The 20,825-nt window shown below is 35.2% G+C and overlaps 1 protein-coding gene across 7 annotated transcripts in view; it reads left to right on the top strand.

Annotated features, from left to right (window-relative positions):
• Positions 1 to 20,825, top strand: part of NRIP1 (nuclear receptor interacting protein 1) — a 258,524-nt gene that overhangs the window by 30,903 nt on the left and 206,796 nt on the right. For all 7 annotated transcript variants that reach the window (XR_005019643.1, XR_005019644.1, XR_005019645.1 and 4 more), the window contains one exon: positions 13,845 to 13,968. The gene's annotated coding sequence lies outside the window, so the exon portion shown is untranslated. The remainder of the gene's footprint in view (positions 1 to 13,844; positions 13,969 to 20,825) is intronic.

Genomic DNA, 20,825 nt, shown 5'->3' with positions numbered 1-20,825 from the left:
GATAGATAACTTTTGGACACAGCCTTGAGTACTTGTGGGAAATATAGTTCCTAATTTTTTTTGATTGAATGGTTAATGTTGGAATTTTGGGAGTAAATGCTTTTTTCTTTTTATTTGTATAACGTTTAGTTGACTTACATTAAAATAAAATACTACAATGCTCTGAATCTCTTGTAGCAAAAATGGCACCTAGTTTATGTTTTGTAAAAATAGATGTTTACACTGCATCTGCTATGGTCTGAATGTGTGTCCCCCGCAAAATTTATATGTTGGAATACTAACAGCGCTCCCACCCACTCACCCAAGGTGATGGTTTTAGGAGGTGGGGCCTTTGGGAGGTGATTAGGTCATGAAGGAAGAGCCCTCATGAACGGGATTAATGCTATAAAAAGGCTCAAGAGAAATCCCTTTCCCCTCCTACCGTGTGAGGTATAGTGAGAAGATGGCTGTCTGTGAACCAGGAAACAGGCTCTCCCCAGGCAATTCGCCCTCTGCTTGATCTTGGACTTCGCAGCCTCCAAAACTGTAATAAATTTCTATTGTCTTATAATAGAATACCAGCCCATGGTATTCCATTATAGCACCCTGAATGGCCTATGACAGCATCCATTTTTGTGGTCACTCCATGGCTTTGTACTTTTAATCCAGTCTTTATTCGTGCATCTGCTTTCCTTCCTGTTTCATTTCCTGTATGTGGAGTGACCCAAAGAAAAAACAAGGTAGAGCAGGAAGAGGCAAAGATTGTACCAGAGGTCAATAATAGTCAACCCTAGGATGATCAGATGTACTTTCTGCATTAAAGTCCTCAGTTAAGTTGATTCATGACTACTTTTTGAAGTTTCACCAACACAGTAATTTGTATTGCTTTTGTTTACTGTTGTAAAATATGGTGAGAAGATTTTAAAGGAAATCTCCGCTTTTCTCAACAGCTTTCAATAATTTTATTTAGAGCTGTAATTCATCCAATAATTTTTCAAAATGACAGCTAATAAAAGATTGCTAATTATATAATTACCGTTTATTATAGGTATAATATTTAGGATAGAGTTAAGTGTATTCTATATAAAGTTAATTTTTTATATCCTCTATTTTGGGCCCAGTATGTCTAGAGTAAGTTATTCAATGGTATAGGGATTTTACCTTATAGGAATTTTCAGTTTATAAGACTTTTATGAGGAGACAGTATGGTTTGGTAGGTTGTTACACTGAGAACATGAAGAGTTATTAGTTTTGAATAGCTGTAGTTTGGGCTTTGTTAACGACTAATGGGTTGGCTTTGAGTTAAAAAGCAAAACCTGATGACTTTAAGCCCTTTGACTCAAACTGTAACTGACTCTCAACCCACCTTCTTTTCCAATCAGGGATGAAGGGGTGCATCTCAAATGAATGAAGTGGCTGCCTTCCAGTGTGTGTTCACACACAAAGGAAACATAATTATTTTATTTAATTCATCATCTGATTTTATTTGGCCTTGGGACCTCCTCACCTCCCTTCTTACCACCTAATTTTCTCTCTCCTTCCCGTTCTTCCTTTCTTTGGGTGAGCACTAATAGTTTTGCAGAATCTGGCTAGGCATATAGTGGTTTAGAATATAATTTTATTATTTGAAGTATTTTAAAGCTCTGTATTCGGAATGCCTTTGCTTTGGTTATATGTTTATTTTCAGTTCTTAGTTAAGAACAAACGCATTGTTTATACAGTCATTCCTATGAGAAAATATGATTCACATTGAGAGATCTTGTTTATTGTCATATGACATGTTCTCTAGGCATGCAGCATAGAAAAGGGAGAAAACATCCGACATCCATCTTCACTTTAGCTCAACTTAACGCATTTCGGGAAACTGAATATTTGAAAAATGTTTCTGTGTTGATTAAGATATAAGTAATAGAAGACCTTACTAAAAATAGCCTAAACAGTAAGGAGTATATTGTCTCACCCAACAGGAAGTTTAGAGTACTGGTCGTTAATTAATTGTCATAATAACGTTATCAAGGACCCACAAGGTATTTTCCATATTTCTTCTCTGCCATCTTGAGTGTTTTGACAATGTCCCTCTTCATGGTTGCAAGATAGCTATTTTTCCATGCTACTTTTTTTTTAAAGTGGGGAGAAACATTTTCTAGTAAACTTCATTGGCCATAATTGTATCATAGGCCTGTGCCTAAACCCCTTTTTGGCAGAGTAAACATTACTTGCCTTAAGCAGCTTGACCTAATCAATATCCACCTTCTAAGGGTAAAAGGGTGAGTGTTCTGCCAGCAAGTAAGAAAGGGGGAGGCTCTGAGGGTAGAGCAGTGAACAGAAGGGGGAAAACCGCTGGCCCCTTGGAGCTTACATTTTATTGGTGAGATAGACAAAAATATAAAGCAATTCAATTCCATGACCTCTTATTAACAAGTGCTAAATTAAAATTAGAGAAGGGAACATGGGAGGTGTGGGATGGGGTGTGCGTGCAATTTCAGATTATGTCCAGGGAAGTCTCACCCAGAAGATGCCTTGCGTAAAGGCTGAATTGGCGTGGGAGCTGATGATGCAGCTCTCTGGGGAGAAGAGTGTTCCAGTTAAACGCCCTGTGGCTGGAGTGGGGTGAATAAGGAAGGATCACAGGACGTGAGGTCAGAGGGGGAAGCCACTAGACAGTTTTGAGCAGAGGAGTGACCCAGTGTAACATTTTTACATAATCACTTTGGCCGTTGTGTTAAATGGACCAAAGGGGCATTAAAAACAGAAGCAAGGAAACCAGTTAGGAAGCTTTTGTAATAATCGAGGAGGAATGATGGTGACTAGGATGGGAGCAGTAAGAAGTAGTTGGATTCTGAATATTTCTAATGGAAAGCCCACAGAATGTGCTGAGGAATTGGATGTGAGCTGTGGGAAGAGGAGAGGCCTCTAGGATGGCAGCCAGGGTTTGAGGCCTGAACAATTAGAAGAATGGAGTTGATATTATCTGAGATTAGGAAGAACAAGAACTCAGTTATTGATATATTAAATTTGACATGTCCAATAAACAATTATGTATATAAATATTTCTTGAAGACAGATCAATATATATTTTTTAAAAGGATGACTTTGGCCATTAATAACAGGAAAAGGCTTTAAAAATGTATACATATTCAAACAACAGCAATAAGGAGAGAGTACAAAAGGGGGAAATAAAGTGTTATGCAGGAGGAGGACTATTTTACGTTCCACTGAACAAATACAGGGAAACACTGGAACTAATTTTAAAATAGAGTATTCAAAGAAACATTTATACACTGAGCATTTATTTAGTGCCTACTATATTTTAGTTTCAAAAATTGCATATTAAATATATTTATTCCTTGAGTCAGTACCTCAGTTTTGAAGCCCCAAATCATGTTAAAAATACACATTAAAAAAAAAATACACATTAAAAAAAGAAATATACCACAAGGACCGATGGTACAGATTTAGTGTATGTCTGTTTACTCTGAACGTGATGCAATAAGTGATCCTTCTAAAGACGTGTGTTGTTAACTGCCCAAGTTATCCTCCCACACCCCAACTTCCTCAGTATTGTGCAGCCTGTAGCTAATGCGCAGGCGTATTGTTCAGTAGTGGTCCAAGTCAGGGGAAAGATCAGTACAATATATCTTAGGCGAGTTTATCCGTATGAATGGCTTTTCTTTTGAAGAGGGATTAGTCCAAGATGTCTTTTAACCAGATTATTGCACTTATTTACATTTAACAAGGATGCCGCACATAGCTACGGTTTTCAATCTGCGTGCATCACATAAAATGCTGAGAAGCACCTTGTAAAGTACCTTTCACATAATAAGTGCTCAAGAAATATTTAGGTAGAAAATTTGATTTAGAACATTATCATTTCTCATTTATTTAAAAACTTAAAAAAATTATGGGACCTGAGGTAGTCGGCATCGCTTGATAAAATGTGCCCTATCCATAATGTGAGGTTGTTGAGAAAACGGAATTATAATTGTTTTGTCAGATAAAAGTACTGTGTAATAAATACAAGAAATTATTTATTGAGCAAAGAAATATTGCTCTTTAAAATGGATGAGGCTTTTCTCATCACACTTTTGGCCAATCATGGTGAATATATGACCTTTGGCCTATATGACCAGTGAGGGAAAATGTGTATATTTAGAGGGGAAATCTGTTTGTTCAGAACATGAACTGTACTGAATTACTTCAGTTTACCTATTTCTCATGTTAAGTAATTTTTGCAAAATGACCATCTCTCATGAGAGAGTTCTGCAAATTTACAGTAATTAAGCAAGCATTTATGTTAGTTTTATTTGAGACCAAATTGATGGTAGACATGAATTAGCCTCATTCTTTGACTGACCAAGCTATAAGTTTTTAATCTACAAATTTACTTTCAAGTTCTTTGGAGTGTATTTCTTTATATTCTCCTTTGCTTTTGTTTTTTAAAAAAAGGAGAGTTTGCAAAATCTATTGCCTAGCAGTTAGCATTTGTTCATGTGTGCAAATGATTAAGATGCTTGCCTAAACAGATTCTTGTCAAAGTAAAACTCTTATAGCAGCTTACTTTTTTATTATGTAAACATGAATGATATAAACAAGGAATATATTTAAATTATGAAGCACAGTATCAAAGTGATCTCCTGAGAACCCACCAACCAGCATGGGATCAGAACTTTACTGATACAGTTGCATCTGTCAGCATGTGCCTCTCCTTGCCTATACCTTTACCCTTACTGCCCTCCCTGACCCCCAGCTACTCTTCAATTTTGTTTTAATCATTTACTTTCTTTTTATTCTCACATGGTTTCTTAAATAGTATGCTGTTTAATTTTACTTTTTTGTTAAGTTTTGTAAAATTGGTAGCATACTGTGTGTAGTCTTCTGAGACTTTTTTTTTCATTCATTGTGTTTCTTTGACATTTATTTATATTGTTGAACGTAATTGTAGTTCATTTATTTCACTGCTGAGTAATACTCCATTGTATGAATTTATTTACTGTCCTGTTGGTGGACATCTGGGTTATTGTTGTTGGATTTTTGTTTGCTTGTTTTATTCATTTTTGATATATCTATTTTGATGTATCTATACATTGATACAGATGTGTCTGTGTGTGTGTATCAGCAATCATTTGTATGCGTACTGGTGTACATGTGCAAGACTTGAGGATAAATACCTAAGAGTAGAAGCATAGAGAATTTTCAACTGTATGAAATAATGCCAAATTGTTTTCTGAAGTCTTTGGACCAATTTACCTTCCACTAGCAATGTATCAGAACCTCCTGTTGAGCCAAATCATTGCCAAAACTCAGAATTGTCGGGCTTCTTAACTTCTCCTAATTTAGTGGCTGCAAAATAGCATCTTATTATGGTCTTAATTTGCTTTTCTCTGATTGCTGATGAAGTTGAACATCTTTTCATGTGATACTCAACATTGGTATTTTTCTTACACAAAATGCTTGTTCATGTCTTTTGTCCATTAATGTACTTAAGATCGTGCATTAAATGCAGTTATTTTAAAAAAATTTTAAATTTTAAAATAACACACTTACAGAGAAGTTGCAAGTACAGTAAAGATACATTTTTTTCCCTGAAGATTTGATTTGATGCTCCATCACCCCTAAATAAATGAGTGTATATGTGCTACAAACAAGAACATTTTCCTAAAAACCACAATAAAAACCATTAAAATCAGGAAATTAACGCTGATGCATTACTATCATCTAATCCTCAGGTCTCATTCACTTTTCAAAAGTCGTCCCAATAATGTCCTTTATAGTAAAAGGTTCCAATTTAGAATCACGCCTTGCATTTTACTTGTCACATCTCTTTAGTCTTTTTTTCAATCTGAAACCATTCTTCAGCCTTTGTTTGACTTTCAAGACCTTGGCACTTTTGAAGACTATGTAGGCCAGTTATTTCATAGAATGTCTCTTCCTTTAGGTTTGTCTGTTGTTGCCTTATGATTAGATGTAGGTTATGAATATTTGGCAGGAATATCACAGATGTTACACTGTGTCTTCTCTTCTCATCTTGTAAGGTGGCACCTGGTTTCATTTTGACCTGTTACTGTTGAAGTTCACTTGGATTACTTGATTCAGAGGATGTTGGCCAGGTTTCTCTACTGTGAAATTACTCATTTTTCCTCTGTAATTAGTAATTATTTTGTGTGAAGGTGCTTTGAAACTGTAAATATCCCCTTCCTGGTCAGACTCTCATTTAATTAATTAATTTATTTGTATCACTGTGATTACATGCTTCTGTGTGTTATTCGATGAGCTATAATGCATTACTATTGCTACTTATTTTGCTGCTCATCTTACCCTGAGTTAGCCGGTGGGATCCCCTTCAAGTTGGCTTCTGTGTCCTTTTGACATGTCATTCCTCGACCATATTGCTACCTCCAATTTCATTCCCATATTATAGAGTTAAACCACATTTTTTCCCTTTTTTGTACCTCCTCTCTAACAGTGGGAAACTTGCCTATTGTTATCCTAAATTTACTTACTTATTTGATCAGTCTCCCTGTCTGTGGTCGATCTGCCGTTTCCGTTGAGCCTCCACCACCCCACAGTTCTATTTGAGCTTCAAAGCCACTTATGTGGAAGCCCTCCTCACCCCACTTGGATTCCTACATTGCACAGCATGGTGCATCGTGCATCTTTTTATGGGCACCCTGGTCAGGCGTTGACACCCATCGTTGGACCACTGCCGTGCAGGGTTCTGCCCACCCTAAACCACCCTTCCACATTGTCCCCTCCCTCCACCATGGACACCTGCCTCATCCTGCTTGGGCTCTGACTCCCCTTATTATGGATGCCCCTTTGCATTTTTAATTAAAATGTTATACCACACACACACACACACACACACACACACACACACACACACACACACACACACACACACACATTCTGGATACCAAAATCTTTCTTGGCAACGTGCTTTGTGGTATTGTAGTTTATCTTTTCTCTTTTCTTTGTTGTATTTGTTGATGAATGGAAGTTTTTAAGTATGATGCAGTTGAAGTTATTAATCATATGCTTTATAGTTAACCCTTTCTATGTCCTAAGAAAACCTTCGCTACGCTGAGTTCATAAAGATATCTCTTATATTTTGTTTTAAAAATGTTAGAGACTTGATTTCTCTCCTTAAAACTTGAATTCCTCTGGAATTTATTTTTTATATATTATATAGTAGAGATCCAATTCCTTTTTCTCCCCCCAAATGAATAACCAGTTGTTTCACTACTATTGAATGATTCCTCCTTACTTCAGTGGTCTGCAATGCAACTTTTATTAAATATCATTTTCCTTATGTGTGAAGGTCTGTTTCTTCTCCAGTGGTCAGTTTGTCTCTTTTCCAGGAGCACACTAACTTAATGGGTAAAGCTTTAAAATAAGTCTCCACCTAGGTAGAGCACATTCTGTACAGTATGCTTTTTCTTGTTGGATGGCTTGTCTCTTATGGGCTTTTGCTGTCCCATTGTAAATTTTAGAATCATCTTATAAAACCTTTTGATTTTGATTGGCATTGCATTCAATGTATTGGTTCAGTTTGAGGAGAGTTATCATGTTATAGTATTAGTCTTTCTATCAGGAACATGGTATGTCATCCCATTTATTTAGGTTGTATTTAATAATGTCTTCCAATATTTTCTCCGTATAGAATTTGCAATATTTACAAGTTACTTCTGTTCTTCAGATACATTTTCTTGTTGGATATTTTTTAAATGTTATTTTCTGTTTGTTACTGGTGTGTAAAAACACAGTTGATTTTTTTATGTGATTTATATTTAGTTACAATTAGTTGAATACTAAAACCTGTTCAGATTAAATGTCAGACATGCTCAAAAGCAAGTAAGTCAGATTAGAAGTCCAGGTTTCTACTCTGAAGTTACTTTTGATGTTTTAATAATTACTAGCTAATCATCTTGGTTTTTTTACAGCTTTATTGAGATAATTTACATACCATAAAATTTACCCATTTAAAGTGTTCTTTATAGCCACACGGGTGTGCAGCCAACACCACTATTGAATTTTTGAACACTTTCATGAACCTAAAAGGCACCACATACCCATTGGCAGTCACTCCTATCCTCCTCCATCTTCAGCACTAGGTGATTACTAATCTACTTCCTGTCTCTGAATTTGCCCATTCTGGATATTTCACATAGATGGAATCATATAATACATGTTTTTTTGTGACTGGCTTCTTTCACTAAGCATAATAATTTGCAAGATTCATCTATATTGTAGCATATATCAGTAGTTCATTCATTTTTATGGCTGAATAATATTCCATTGTATTGAATATTATCACATTTTGTTATTCATTGGTTGATAGACACATAGGTTGCATCTAATTTCTGGCTGTTTTGAATAATGTTGTTGTAAGCATGCATATATAGGTTTCTGTGTGGACATAAGTTTTCCCTTCTATTTATACCTAGGAGTAAGAATTCTGGGTTATATAGTAACTCTATGTTTAACTTTTTAAGGAGCTGCCAAACTGTTTTCCAAAGAGCCTATGCTATTTTATTTCATGTCTCATCAGCAATGTGTGAAGGTTTCAGTTTCTCCCTATCCTCCCTAACCTTTGAATTATTCAGTCTTTTAAAAAAATATGTATCTATTCTAGTGGGTGTATAATGAAATCTCGTAGTTTTATTTGCATTTCTCTAATAGGTCATGATGATGAGCATCTTTCTGTGTATTTACTAAACATTCATGTATCTTTGGTGAAGTCTTCAAATCTTTAGCCTGTTTTTTAAAATTGATTTATCATCTTATTCTTGAGGGCTAAGGCTTTTAATATGCTGGATACCATTTCTTTATCATGTATACATGATAAAGAATATATATAGAAAATATTTGCAAATATTTTCTCCCATTATGGGGCTTGTCTTTTATCTAAATTGTGTCTTTTGGAGAATTTGATGAAGTCCATTTTTTTAATGGATTGAGCTTTTATTGTCATATTTAGGAAATCTTTCCCTGACCTAAGGTCACGAGATTTTTTTTTTTCCCTTAGGCTTTCTTCTAGAAGTTTTGTAGTTTTAGTTCTTACAGTTTGAGCTATGATCTATTTTGGGTTACTATTTTTGTATGTTGTGAGATAAATGTTTATACTTATTTATCAGTTTATTTTTACATGTGAATATCCAGCTGTTCCTGCCATTTATTAAAAAGACTTTTTTCCCCATTGAATTGCCATAGCACATTTGTTGAAAATCAAATGACCATGAATGTGAGAATTTATTCTGGGCTATCTATTCTGTTTCATTATCCAAATGTCTATCTCTATGCCAGTATCACACTGTGTTGGTTATTAGAGCTTTATGTAAGTTTTGAAATTAGGTAAAGTCCTTCAACTTTAATCTGCCTTTTCAATATCGTTTGGATATTTTAGGTTCTTTAGATGAGCATATATATTTTAGGATCAATTTCTACAAAAAACAGCATGATGGGATTTTGATAGATCAGTTTGGGGAGAATTGCCATCTTAACAATACTGAGTCTTCCAATCCATGAACTTGGAATGGATCTTTGTTTATTTAGACCTTTAATGTCTCTTAACAGTGTTTTGGATTTTAAGTGTATGGCTTTTGCATTTTTAAATTAAATTTATTCGTAAGTCTTTTATTTTTTGCTACTATTGTGAGTGAGGGGAATTTTTAAAATTTCATTTTTAGATTGTTTGTTGCTAGTATATAAAAATGCAATTAATTTTTATACATGGATCTTGTATCCTACAATCTTTCAAAACTTTCTTAATTTTAATAGCTTTTTGTGTTTGTTTGTTTTGTTTTGTTTGCTTCCTTAGGATAATCTATGTACAGGATCATGTTGCCTGCAAATAAAGAGTTTTTTATCTTTTTCTTTTCCAATCTGTATGTCTTTATGTTTCTTGCCTGACTGCACTGAGTAGAATCTCTGGTACAGTGTTGAATAGTAGTGGCTAGAGCCGGTCATCCTTGCCTTTTCCCTAGTGTTAGAGGGGGAAAGCATTCAGTCTTTCACCAGTAAGTATGCTATCAGTTTTAGGCATGTGTACCAGAAAGGAAAGGTTATTTCACTTTGAAACAATCAACTAATGTAATATACCTTATCAAAAGAATGTAGGACAAAACTGCATGATTATCTCAATAGACACAGACAAAAAAGAAATGAAGGAAACAGAAAACAAAATAATGAGTTTAAACAAAATAAGAGAGAGAGAGAGAAGAAGCTACTTTGTATAAAATGGTGAGGAAAAGCTCCTGTGAGGAGATGAGGAAAAGCTGGTATCTAAAAAACCTGGAGGCCTTAGTCACACAAAGAATAAAGTGAAGAGTAAGTAGTTCAGCACTAGGGACTGCACTTGTCCTGTTCACTTTGTAATTCCAATACCTAGCACAGTGCCTTGCCCCTATAATTTGTTCTAATATCAAATATATAGTTTAGTATCTTGCTTTCTTGGCAGTCATATTCTGATCATTGTATCATGTCATGAAATATTCTTTGGAAACATATCTTTTAATGATTACATAATACTCCACAATATAATTGTAAGAAAGTTATTAGAATGTTTTATTATTCATAGACATGCTTCCTTCCTACATGATTTACAACACATCGGGCATATTTCATTGATTTGGATTTAAGGCTAATTTTTCCATTTCCTAATAATCTATGATAGTGGTTTATTTTATATTATCTTTTGCTAATTTTTATTTAAGTATTCTTCTAATTTATCCTTCCTGTGGTCATATCTTTAGCTCAAAAGGGTTATAATAATGCTTTAATAGAGACCAACCATTAAAACAATTCTAGAATGTGGCAAAGTATCAGACATAAACTGTGGGCACTGAATATTTTTCCCTCTCTACATGGAAAAATGTAGACTCGTGAACTTTATGTCCTATTACCAGGTGTTTTGCACTACCCAAATTGAGACTATGGTAAGTGAGTAGTACTAGAAAAAAGTCAGGAATTACGTTCCAGAGAACTGCCAAGGCCCTGTCTTGTTTTCAAGTAAAATATACCAGAGTGTGAATTCCACTTTAAGTTCTTACTAGTTTTGTGATTTGGGGTAACTTAAGCTCAGTTTCCTCATCTATAAAATGAGGGTTATAATCATCATCTCATAGGGTTGTATATAAAGGGTTTAGTGCAGTGTCTGTTAATAGTAACTGCCCAGTATATGAGAGTGGTCATTACCTTTTGTTTAGGTTTCTCACAGTCCCGGGAGTGCTGGTAAGAGTGGTAGCAGGAAGGGTTCCTTATGCTTCAAGGCCTTGTCAGCAGATACCAGCCAGCTCCTCTGAAGATATTTACTTTTACTCTTGTCAGGAATTGGTCGTTTTCTTTGGTGAATATGCCTGTTTAGAGACTATTTCTTGTCTGCTCATGTGCCAAAAAAGATAACGGCCCAAAAGGTGGTATTTTTTTTTTTTAATTACATTTTGCAACTTTTTTTTTTTTTTTAAATTTATTTATTTATTTATTTATTTTTGGCTGTGTTGGGTCTTCGTTCCTGTGCGAGGGCTTTCTCTAGTTGCGGCGAGCGGGGGCCACTCTTCATCGCGGTGCGCGGGCCTCTCACTATTGCGGCCTCACTTGTTGTGGAGCACAGGCTCCAGACGCGCAGGCTCAGTAGTTGTGGCTCATGGGCCTAGTTGCTCCGCGGCATGTGGGATCTTCCCAGACCAGGGCTCGAACCCGTGTCCCCTGCACTGGCAGGCAGATTCTCAACCACTGTGCCACCAGGGAAGCCCCAAAAGGTGGTATTTTAAAGTAAATTAAGTTAGACCTTTTGACATCAACTTGTGGGTTACTCCTCCCAGCATCCATAAATATAGTTATGGTTACTTTCTTTTCCAACTTGAAAACAAAAGGTAATACATATTTTTTTCAAGAAGGAAAGAAATGTGACTAAAAATTGAACAATTATAACATTGACAAGGGGCAAGATGGGATTGTCTTGGGTATAGCTTCTGAGGTTGGGGACTGGGAATTTAGGACATTTCCAAGGCCCCTGGCACATTCTAATAGAAATACTAAATTGATTGTAAATATGGTTATTTTTAAGTTCACGGGTAAAGTACTGCCTTGTAGTTATAGATTATCGGAAGTGATTTTTCCCTACTCTCTCAGAATTCCTATCAGAATTTATAGTCAAGGCTCAGTTTGAGTCCAGGATCTATAATTTGGCTCATGACACTTAATCAGTCCTACACACTGTTTGTTTCTCCTCCATAAAATGGGGTAATGCCTTCTCTGCTTGTTTCACTGAGTTATGAAGATTCAGTGAGGTCATGTCCAGGAAAGTGCTTTGTAACTGGTAAAGCATGTAGCTTACTAATTGTGACTCCATTTCATCCTGTCAGACCTGCCCTTTTCTCACTATTGTTTGGTAGGTCGCTGGTGAGGGTGACATGATAACCCAGAAATCTGTAATGTGCACTACATCCTAGGAGTGTTTGTTTTATACATATACTAGGGAGTGGACAGTGGTAGGCTGTTGCTGTTTTCATCCTTTAATTTGTTTTCTTTATTACAAAAGTAATACACATTTATTGTAAAGAAACTAGAAAATATAAATCAGGAAAACGGAAAAGAAAAAATCAGTTCTGCAAAAATAATTACTATATCTATTTTTGTATAATTTTAAAACAAAAATTCAGTTATGCTGAACATAATGTTGTTTCCTGTTTTTATCACGTAATATATAATATAGTATATTATTCCATGAAACTTAATTACCTTATATAACATTTTAATGGTTATGTAGTTCATAATAATATGCTTATAGCTAGATATTTGTACATATCCTCTATTTTTTTTTTTTTTTCCAATTAGGATAAATCCTATACTTGGAATTGCTACATCAAGGGGTATACAACATTTTAAGAAATATGATTTCTTTTCGCTTCATTGAGATATAATTGACATATAATAAACTGCACATATTTAAGGCATACAGCTTGATAACTTTTGACATGTGTGTACGCCCATGAAATCAGCACCACAATTAAGATAATACTCTTTTGTAATCCCTTCTTCTTGTACCTTTCCACCCTGCTATCCCCAGGCAACCACTGATCTGTTTACTCTCCCTGTAGATTAATTTGCATTTATTACATTTTTATGCAAATGGAGTCACACTATGTATTCTTTTTTGTCTGGGTTCTTGCACTCAGCATAATTGTTTTGAAATTCATCCATGTTGTTGTTTATATCAATAGTATATCCTTTTTTGTTGCTGAATAGTAAATATTCCATTGTATGGATATACCATAATTCATTCACCTGTTGATGGGCATTTGAGTTGTTTCCAGTTTTTGGCTATTAAAAATAAAACTGCTTTGGACATTGGTGTACAAGTCTTTCTATGGACATAAAACATTTGATATTTATTACCAAATTTTGTGCTGGGAAGGTTACATAGGTAGTATTTTGAAACAGACAAAGCTTAATAGGAAAGAAACTAGCTATTTTTTTTCTTCCTTTTTAAAAAAAATTTTGGAAATATATCCTTGGGAGGATTTAGAATTTTTACATGTAACTTAATTGAATTAGTTTGATAGAAATTTGAAATTAACAAAGGTTAATAAGTGCATCCTAGCAACTATAAACCTTTTTCACAGTTTGTTTTCTTGAAGCATCTACTTTTATCAAGTAAATGTATTATCTAGAAGCCAAAAACCTTTTGCTTTCCTTTAGTGATCAATTTATATTTCATAAACAGTCCATATTTCTCTGTCAAATGACTCTTTCTGTATTGAACTTGAACAAGAAAAGATACTGAGAAAAGTTTACAGAACTTCACAAAAGATATTCCAGAATCTGGTCTGGAATTGATGCCAAACTATCTTTTTCCTCTTCTTAAGATACACACTAGATTGAAGGAGGAGTGGGGAATCTGAAGACTCCAAGTGGCATCAGAGCTACTTTTCAACAGCCTTCTCAGTTTCCTTTCTCAGAAAGCAGAGACTCAATCCTTGGAGACAGACGGTGAGAATATTTTTCCTGAGTTCTTAAGGCTTAATCATCGTGACTTTAATATATTTCAGACAGTCCTTTCTTAGTTATCAATTAGCTTATAATCACCAGATTTGTATTTTGTGCTTTATCTGTGCAAATTACTTCATTAGGCACTGTTTTTTGTTTGTTTTTTTAAGTGGATAGGATACAATCTCATAGCTAAGGAACTTACAGGGAAAGAATAAATATAGATAGGTAAATAAAATCAAACAGTAGAAAGAGGTTAAATGCCATAAGAAAAACACAAGCAATATTCTTGAGAATTCACAGGAGTAGATTACTTCTGGAGAGAGGGATTGAGATGTTTGAAAGAATAGTATTTATGTTGATGATGCTTAATTTGTTTTTACCAAAAACAAGGGAAAATGGATAGTTAATAGAAAACCGAAAATAGCAATCTGATTTCAGATAAAAAAAGTTAATTATTGTTTGGAGGAAAAATAGAAGTATATTTGGTTATTGTGGGCTTATTATAGTATAAGTCAGTGATTACTTTTTGAATTATATAAAATGGTTACCTCTTATAAGGCAAATGATACTATTCAGCATTTCTGAGAAATGATTTAAAAATCTGATTAAATTGTCATAAGTAGGTGGGCAGTGCAACAGAAAGAGATGAGTGAGTGGCTAATTCTACTTGGATTAACTTGCTTGTTTTCTAGTATAGCTACAGCCTAAATGAATCTGTCATGTCTTAAGCTCTTGGACCTTATGCTGCTTATGCGTGGGCAGAAGAACTACAAGTAAACTGGGAAAAGGCACGGTGATTGATTATTGCACTCATAATTAGTTGTTTGGAAGAGAGATAGCAGATAGACTATCCTAAATTCATGGTGTTTTAATGGGCCATGATGTTTCAAAAGGGGGATGGCAACTTTGAACCAGATTTGTCCTCTACCTGTAAGCATAATATGGTTGGCACAGTGATAATACTAACTCCTTTTCCTTCACTGTTATGATTATGTTCAGAAAATCTAGTGATGAAGTTTTTATTTTAATCATTCTACTTCTCTTTTATTTTAATTATTCTGCTTATTCTTTCTTGTAATTTCAGCAAGGAAATCTTAAAAACATTATACTTATTAAATAAAAATGCTATAAAATTACTAGTAATTATTGGTTGCTAGTCATTTTCACATAATCACATATTATTTTTTCCTCTAAATTGAGATTTTAAATCTACCTAACTTTTATTTATAAATACTAAAAGTTCTTTCATTCAGGTATAATTATGTGGTAATGTCTGATAGTCTGAAATCTGCTTTTATATTTGTTGAAACATAGTTGATATTGAACCCCAATTGTCAACTTTTAATTCTGTTAAAATGAAAATTATAATTATGCATATTCTTGTGACCAGCAAGATATAATTATATCTTGTTTGTTGTTCTTAATTTTCATCACCCTTGTTTTGTGGTAAGCACCAACCACTTTTGACAGTTGGTAAATAAATTGTAGATAGCCAGATGGTAAATATACATAGCCAACAAATTGTCCTTGAAAAATGATCAAATCTAGATCTTTCTTCCAGATAGAAGATGGATTATTTAGAATACACAATGAACAACTTTGAAAGCAATTAAAGTTGAATTATTAGTGATTATCTATATCATTTACATATATTTTTAAACCTTTCAAGATTTTAAAAGTGAATATGTTAAGCGTGTTTTTTCTAAAGTGTGTTTTGTTAAACAGTTTTTCCTTTTGAATGAGGAACCCGTGGTCAAATAAGTTTGGGAGATGTTGCATCATAGTATATAATATCTGTTCACTAGGACTTACATTAGCCAGTGGACTGTCAGTCTCCAAAAGGAGTATCTGGTCCTTTTGGACAGAGATACTGTCCTTCAGATACAGAGTCCTGTACTCTGTCGTATAGCTAGTATACGACAGAGTACAGTTGAAGACTCTGGACTAATATATTTCATAAGGTTTTACTATAGTTTGTCTGTCATACAGCTCCACTTTGAAACCAGTCATGTTATATTTTTAAGTATAGTAATGTCCTGAATGAGAGGCCAAAGAGGACAATTAGGAAAAAAGGAAAAGGATTTGATTAATTGAATATTGCAAACCATATGAAACATGAAGTATTTATAAAGCTTCTTAGTATCTTAGACCAAGATTTCCCTTACACACTTGATAGCTCCCCCTTTTGAAAGAAGTAGTCATCCCATATAAGTCACAAAATAAAATCACCCTTTATTGTACTTTAGAGGATTCCATGTGCTTTCTGTGCTCTGTTCATCTCAGTGTGTAACATTTATTAGCTAATTTTGATAAATACTGATAATACAAAAGTTAATATCTTGGGTAGAATTAGGTAATTGACCATAAATCAGTTTAGTTTAATAAAACACTTGAATATACTCATTTTCTTACTAAGTGGAGTTTTTTTTGTTATAGCTCATGATTTCTCACTGAGAAGAGTGCTTTTTTGTACATTTTTTCCCTAGTTCAGTTAAATTGTTGATGACTGTTTCAACAGATGTCTTAAGTGTTAAAACTTTTATGTCATATATAGTATCTATATGAAGAGATGAAAATGTGGGCTGGTGAGTTAGCTGGTGAGTTCTAACAGATTGGGTTACCAGGTTGGAAGTGAGGCTGATTGTCAACATGGAAAGTCTTCCCCAAACTTTATATAACACTCCTCAAAGTAAGGTTTTTAATTTAAGAAATAATACTTTAAAAAAAGTGTTTAAACTTCTATACAAAGTTTTCAGTGAGGACATGGTACTGGTGAAAGCAAGATCAGTCCAGAATCTGGGTGAGTCACTGGGGTTGGGGTTGATTGCCATAAACTAACTTGGCTATCTCGCCGATGTTTCCCTGGTTTCGTGGACAACCTGGGCAAGAAAATTTGGATGTTCAGCTCAAGTGAAGCGTCGTTAGTTTCCGACATAGCTTCCACCCACTCTTTAGTTTCCTTTGCCATGACCAGCATCTTGGTTCAGCGTTCTTTTCTCATCTGGAGCTCTTATGCTGCTAAGCCTCCGTACTGATGTCCTGGCTCCAGTGTCTCACAGGTGCTAGATCTTCCCCAGACTCCAATTTGCTGTGTTACTCCTTTGATCAAAATAGTTCAACGATCCCAGTAGCATAATGACCATAGAAAAGTAACAGACCTTCTTTAATCAATCCTAATTTACCATTACAATGGGAAACATTCATATAATTAACATTTTTCTGAATTTGATGTCTTTGAAGAATTGATTTTCCATAAGTCTTTTACTTAATACCTTAATTGACATAACTAACATTATTTTGGGAGGAAGATTCCCACTATACCAAGCCTCTGGGTCAACTAAGGTTTTTTTCCCTCTCCCATGAAAGGTTTCAAATGAAGTAGTTAAAATAATTTTAAAATGTGTTGATTAAAGTGTCAATTCACTTTCTCTTCTTATATAGACCGTAGTCTTTTTTTACTTAAATTAACCATGTTGAACCCGATAATTTTCCTTGATTCTCTGGACATTTGCCATTCAACCATGTGGCCTGTGGTTTGCACATCTGAAATTGGTGTGATTCTAACAGTAGAGCTTATTATGCACTTTATTTAGATAATTTAGAATCTCCCCATTCTAGATTGGAGATCTACTAGTAATTTTCAAACCCTATGTATTTTCTTTTTTGCATTTACTTATAGTGAGATTGTTGATAGTACAATCTATGCAGGCTTCTAGCTTGAAGCTTTTATCTCCCGCGATTGCGACTCCTCATTCCTGCCATCTTGCAGCCTGTCCGCTAAGCTTCTCGAAATATTTGTGGTGATGGGCGAGTTTTTGTTTTGTTGTTTTCACTTCATTATTTTAGTAAATCACTTTTATTGTGTTTTTAAAAAGCTTCTATCTATGGCAGATTGGAAATTAAGAAACAAACATACAAATTATACATCCAAATCTTTCATCATTAAATTCAAAAGACATCAAATTACTTTGTCAAATTGTATAAAAGATTCTAATTCCTTGTAATTTTTGTTCTTTAAGTGGATTACCTAAAGTTTCTAGAACATACTGTGTCCTGCTGTGCTTCCCTGCTGGGACTGATGCTCCTCCCACTGCCTAAAGGATGCTTTTCGCTTCTTTTCAAATTGGCAAAGCCTCACCTTTGTTAGAGCCAATTCACATGCCACCTCTGTGGAGTGCCTTCACTAAAAAGAGTGTTGCCTGCCTTCTCACCCCATCTTCTTCCCAAGAATTTGCCCTTCCATGCTTTTTTTCCACTTTGTTCATGCCTTCTCTTATAGTAGTATCTCATTATGTCACTGATTATATTTTTGCCTGACAAGATTGGGTCCACAAAAGGCTAGTTTATCACTTAATTATCCTTCTGTCCTTAGCTCTCAACACACAGCAGCTTCTTTATAAATATCTGTGGAGTTGTTACTTCGTGTAAATTCAGAGTAGCAGTGACTATGGAAAGATGGGAGATATTTCATATCCCCTGTAGGCTTTTTAAAAGGTCATGCGTTTCTTTTCCCACCAGAGTTGTGGAAGCATTTCTGCACAGAGAACAATGTTTATCTGTCATAGTTATAATGTAAATTCTTGAGAATTAGGAAGTAGAGGTTTCATTTGAAGAGCAAAACCAAGATTGTACTTCTCAAGAAGCACTTCTTTACTTTTGCAGACCAGCAGCAGTTCTCAAACTTCTTGTCTCAGGACCCTTTCATACTCTTAAAATATTGAGAACCCCAGAGTTTTTGTTTATGAGGGTCATATCAGCCGATATTTACCATATTAGAAATTTAAACTGAGAAAAATTTTAAAACACAGAAGTACACAAGGATGCACTCCAGTAGCCATCAACACAGTGCCATACATCCTGTAGCCCCAGACAACTCCACTGTACACTTATGAGAGAAAGAGACAAGAAAGCAGATAACAGTTTAGTGTTATGAAAATAGTATTGACCTCACGTTCCTCCTGAATGGATCATGGGTACCCTTGGAGTCCCTGGACCACACTTTGAGAACTGCTGCTTTACAGGAATTCACTTTAATTGCCAACAGAATGTTCTGTATTTTTATTTCAATAATGTTTTAGCCTAGCTTTTGTGTTTGTGGGTTAGTATTAATAAATTGCCTATTTTTTTTTTTTAAATGTCTGCATGGTCTATCATGTTACCCACTCTTCTATTAATGTCTAGACATAGAATGTGCTGGAACCTATTACCAGTGTTGGCTTGGCAGCTGTAAGAAGGAGATGCTTACTCAAGGAGAAGTCATATTATTTGTGGATACTCAGTAAGATCATTCCTTGTTATGCCCTGTCAGTACCCTGGCTTTTTTTTTTTTTAATTTATTTATTTTTCTAACATCTTTATTGGAGTATAATTGCTTTACAATGTTGCGTTAGTTTCTGCTGTATAACAAAGTGAATCAGCTATACATATGCATACGTATATCCCCATATCCCCTCCTTCTTGCGTCTCGCTCCCACCCTCCCTGTCCCAACCCTCTAGGTGGTCACAAAGCACTGAGCTGATCTCCCTGTGCTATGCGGCTGCTTCCCACTAGCTATCTGTTTTACATTTGGTAGTGTATATATGTCCATGCCACTCTCTCACTTCGTCCCAGCTTACCCTTCCCCCTCCCCGTGTCCTCAAGTCCATTCTCTACGTCTATGTCTTTATTCCTATCCTGCCCCTAGGTTCATGAGAACCATTTTTTTTTTAGATTCCATATATATGTGTTAGCATACAGTATTTGTTTTTCTCTTTCTGACTTGCTTCACTCTGTATGACAGACTCTAGGCCCATCCACCTCACTGCAAATAATTCAGTTTCGTTTCTCTTTATGGCTGAGTAATATTCCATTGTATATATGTGCCACATCTTGTTTATCCATTCATCTGTCGATGGGCACTTAGGTTGCTTCCATGTCCTGGTTATTGTAAATAGTGCTGCAGTGAACATTGTGAGTACCATGGCTTTTAAGTGCTAACCCTTTTTATGACTTATGAACTTCCAAATACTACTTCTGTGATGATTCTCCTTACTCCAGAGGGTTTGGAGATTTGGTCATTTTCTTAATTATTTCACCAAGTAAAGTTTATATCTTTTTCGGGGGAGTGAGAAGTCTTCCCTTCGAAATCTTTTCTTCTGCTCTCCTTTGTTTGACCTTCCGCTCCATTTGCCTCAGCCTGATGATCCCTGAGGCTGGCTCTCCTTTTCTGAAAGTTCTGTCTGCTTTCTGGTAGATAGTTACTTGGCCCTAGTGACTCCTGTTCTTTTTTACTCCCTACCCTCTTACCTTGGCTGATACTCTGTTAAATTCTTTCTGAGGTCTTAGCAGGACAGTTAGTCTCTTACACTATTTGATGACTCTCTTCAAATTAAAAGGGTACTTACTGGCTCTTCCCCGGAGAGTTTTGGGAATGCATTGTGTGTACCTGTCAGCTGCATGGGAACACCAAGATGGCTGCTCATTCAGACTCTTGTTAATTCACTGACAGTTCAATATTCTGTTTACTCATCATCTTTTTATTGTGTGGTGTCATGGTGTGAGCTGTAATTTGGGGATTTATCATTATGAGGGATAAACTAGAAGCACAAAGCTGATAGAATGTTGGGAACTTTTTATTTTTTAATTCTGTGTCCTAAACATAGTAGGCAGTCAGTAAATGTTTGCTAAGTTAATTTTATTTTCATTAGTGTTGATGAAACTCTGAGCTCCAACGACGACCTTATGGTTTAAGCCAGGCCTCTCTCTCTTATAGCCAAGGGAGCTATGCCATCACACTGTTCTGAAAAAGTACGTGTCACTGCCTTCTAAGCAAAATCCTTACCCGATACTTAATGAAGATTGCTATTTGAAATACACA

Source organism: Balaenoptera musculus, chromosome 4 (genome assembly GCF_009873245.2).
Source record: "Balaenoptera musculus isolate JJ_BM4_2016_0621 chromosome 4, mBalMus1.pri.v3, whole genome shotgun sequence".
NCBI classification, from domain to species: Eukaryota; Metazoa; Chordata; class Mammalia; order Artiodactyla; family Balaenopteridae; genus Balaenoptera; species Balaenoptera musculus.
This window is presented reverse-complemented; position numbering and strand designations above follow the sequence as displayed.